Raw genomic sequence first — 4,246 nt, forward strand, 5'->3', positions numbered from 1 at the left:
TATGATTTAACAATTCAAACATTATTTACTTTTTTAAATTAAAAAATCACTAAAGATGAAATAAAATTAACGAAAAAAATATTACAAAAATCAATCCCAAATACCCACTTAATCATCATCACATTATTGGGTTAAGTTTGAGTAGGTAATTTAAGCCAGTACCAAGGCAATGAGAGATGTACCCACCCTATTTAGGCATAGTGAGAGGTAGTTAGGCCTCCTCTCTTACCCATAACAAACAAAACAAATCAATTAGTATTTAGATAATGCTCCATCTTTGTCTCTGTCAATTATTTAGACAGTGCTCCATCTCCGTTTCCGTCTCCTTCTCTGTCTCTATCTTCGTCGCCGATTACGTCTCTCTCGCTCTAGATTCAAGTTCGTTCTTTGTCTCTTCGATCCTTGCTCTCTCTATATCTGTTCGTATTTCTCTCTCTATCTCTCCCTCTCTCTTTCCCGATCCCTCTCCCCCATCGAAGACATTTGCGAAGTCTCGACCTTCATATTCTCAAGGTAATTTCTATATCTATTCTCTCTTCTTCATCGATTGAAATTTTGGAAATCGAAACCCTAGTTTCGAGTTTTTCTATGACTAGAATATTTCTGTATCTATTATTTGCTTACTTTGATCAATTTCATTTATACGGTTAATTTTATTTAGATAATTTTGACTGATTCAGTCAGTTATCTCTGTATAAATATTAGTTAAGATTCATGATTTGCAGTAGTATTCTTAAGATCTGATTAGGGTCTCCAATTCAACTTAACTTGTAGGCACGATGTTGTGTAGTGTGATAGTTAATTCCCCTGTTTTCTAATTAGCATATTCCTTATCAGTTGACTGAATGGGGAATTGAAGCTAATCCTTCTAGTTTATTTTGACATTTTTGTATAGGATATTAAAAATAATATTATGGACTTACTCCAGATATTTGTTCATGTTTCTAAGGTGCTTACATAGATTTTCACTAGTTACTTTTTTTTCATTGATTCTAAAACCTTGAAATTGACTTGATGATTTTATTTTTTTACAAGGCAAGAACGCATATGTTAGTAGAAATGTGTAATGATACATCTAGGACAAGATGATTCAAGTAGCCTCTGAGTACAGTATAAAACCAAAAAATGGCTTTGAATATACTCAGGCCTTTCAATTTTTTAATGAACTTGTTCTTTTGATTTTGTTCCAATGAACTTATTTCTGCTAATAATTTTTTTTAATTAATTTTTTTATATTTCAAATATGCCAATTTGATGTAACCGATTCTAAATATTTTTATGTTTTCTCCCACTATATTAACATTTAAGTTTCTCAATGAACAGGTATCAGGACCAATTGTTGCAGATGGAATGGTAGGGGCTGCTATGTATGAATTGGTATGTGTCGGACATGACAAACTTATAGGGGAAATTATTCATCTAGAAAGAGATTCCGCAACAATCCAAGGTAGTCATTTTAGATATGTCCTCAAAATATTGATTATAGAAAATGTAGGGTGGTAATTCATTCTACAACCCCTCTTTATATATATATATATATATATATTACTTGTGAATGTGTACCAGTTGCATCCCCTTGATGCTTATTAATGATAGCGTATGTATATGTATATAAATTCTACAAATATTGTTAAGAGCTTTTTAACCTAGGCCTTAATTGAGCCCTGTAGGTCTTTAATGCACATCATCATCTTTCTTGATTTAATGTCTCCTTCCTTACTGTTGCTTTCCCTTTGCACCACGTTTCTTGTAGCTATGGTTATCATCTTGTACATGGTGGAACTAAAACACCTTAATATTGACAATAATTTGTTGTCTATATATCATCTTAGTGTATGAAGAAACAGCTGGGTTGACGGTTGATGATCCTGTTTTACGAACACACAAGGTAATCTTGTTATGTTTTTTACAATATTATTGTTAGAATTTTTGAGTTGTTATAGATCAAACATTAAGGCCATGTTTGATTCACAAGACTAATATTGAAGGTATTAATAATCCCATCAAATTAGTGTAGTATTTTACTATCCAATTGGAGTAGTAGGATAAATTATCCCTTTGTCCATTTTCTGATTTGCATTGGATAAGAAAACATATGAAGGTAAAAGAGTCTTTTTATTTTATTTACCAACTCAGGATATATAATCTCACCCCTACCCCATTACTAATATTCCTACAAATTTGTTGGATTAATTATCCATTGGATCAATAATCTCAATCCCATGCTCTAATCCTGTCAATCAAACATACTCTAAATGCACTAACATTTATCTTGTCCATCGACATTACAGCCTCTGTCCGTGGAATTAGGTCTTGGAATCTTGGGGAATATATTTGATGGTATTCAAGCTTGTGAAATATATGCTTCTTCATATTGCCTAACTTGAATGTTGTCTGAACAAAAACTTTTTGCAACTAGGTCTTTTATTATTAGCCTAGCTTAAGGAGGACATTTACCCACTGACAATCCATTTATTGTTTAAAAATAATTCAGAGGTCTCTAAAGACCATGGCAAAGCGATCTGGTGATGTGTATATCCCTCGTGGTATCTCTGTCCTGGCCCTTAACTAGGACACCCTTTGGGAATTCTAGTCTAAAAAAATAGGTAATCAAAGAGCATTTTACTTTAGTCGTTTAGAGACAATTGTTATGGATTTTGTTCACATTAGAGAGCTAGAAAGACTTGATGCTTTATAGTTTAACGTCATCTGTTGGTGGCATGTGAGGGAGATCTTATAACAGGGGAAGACTTATATGCTGTAAGTTTAACAATGCTTTACTTAGTTTACAAAAGTTTAAAGTCCTTTCATATTCGTCTGGCATTTTTATTTTGTTGTTCTTCATCTAAGGTTGACATGGTTAAATCATTATGCATATTGTGTTTGAGAATAGTTTAGTACAGCACCATGTTGCACTTCCTCCTAATTCTATGGGAAAGATAACCTACATTGCACCAGCTGGTCAATATTCATTGAAGGTTTGTCTAATTTATTTTTTGTTTTTGTCATTCAACATTGGGTATTGTTTGTATGACATCCTTAAGGTCCAGTCAGTAATCTTTTGAACTATGTTTTATTTGCATTTACCATGCACCTGGACAATTTTGACTTAAATATATATGGTAGGAGTTCGTCTCGGGCACATTTCCTCCCCATTGTCGTGTCATGACACATTTAAAGTAATATTTGGGTCAATCTCTAACTTTGACGTGCTAGTGGTGATACATATTGTCTCATAAAAATCACTTACTGTCATCTCAATTCTACGAGTAAAACACACTGCTAATATTCATGGAACTAATTGGTATAAAAATTCTGCCATTTTGCCCAATAATATTCATTGAAGGTTTCCATTTTTGTGCAAAGCATTAAGTGTTCCTTCAGTGCTTGGTTTACTGTATACGTGTAATTTTAATCTGGATTTTTAAGATACTTTAACATTGCTCCTTTTAATTTGAAGTTATAGTGCATAATGTGATGAATTGATAGCAATCTTTTGTAAATTTTTTTTTGTTTTTCTTTTTGAGATTAACTTTTATCCGTATAATTTAGTCCCACAACAATTGACAAAAATTGGGTTATTCAGGTTTCTTGTTAATGCTTGACATCACTTTTTTTTTTATCTTTAGCAGTGAGAAAATGAACTCCTTGGAGTTGATGGCAAGTACGTCGCATGTCAAGTTTTCAAGGCACACAATCAGGTCATATTAAACATATGGAATTCAATTTTCCGACCATGCAAAATTTGAATTCTCCTCCAGGAGACTCCAAATATTTGACTAATTGATTTACGATTTGTAGTTATGTTTTTTGGATATTTAAAGTTGTATTTTAGAGATTAGTGAATCTTATGATTCGAATGCTTTTCTTCATTTGTATGTTTGAAGTTGTTATCTACTTGATATTATAGAAGAAGTTGTTATCAACTTGATATGATAGAAGTTGAGAATGGAAGTTAGTATGTAGGTTGTTTGGTGTATGGATATTAAATTTTTTTGCTTACTTCATAGTTGCTGCTTCTGCTTGGTTTGTTCACAGGTTGCATTTTATAAGCTACTGTCTACATACTATTGGGCAAGGTTATATTCTTGTATATATATATTATATATTAAAAATAACTTTCTATGGCATATAAAATTATGTCATGAAAAGTGTAATGATTTATGACATGCAAGAAAATACCGTAAAAGATTATATACAGCATACAAAGTATGTCATAAATATATTAAAAATGACCTTTTACGAC

General features: G+C 32.0%; 1 long non-coding RNA gene across 1 annotated transcript; it reads left to right on the forward strand.

The window, feature by feature from the left end:
* The first annotated feature begins 200 nt into the window (after window positions 1-200).
* Window positions 201-4,019, forward strand: LOC114321838 (uncharacterized). Its single transcript, XR_014340373.1, has 2 exons — window positions 201-2,978; window positions 3,630-4,019. It is a non-coding gene; the product is annotated as an uncharacterized LOC114321838 (long non-coding RNA).
* The last annotated feature ends 227 nt before the right edge of the window (window positions 4,020-4,246 follow it).

Source organism: Camellia sinensis, chromosome 9 (genome assembly GCF_055761805.1).
Source record: "Camellia sinensis isolate YWXY chromosome 9, ASM5576180v1, whole genome shotgun sequence".
Lineage (NCBI taxonomy): Eukaryota > Viridiplantae > Streptophyta > Magnoliopsida > Ericales > Theaceae > Camellia > Camellia sinensis.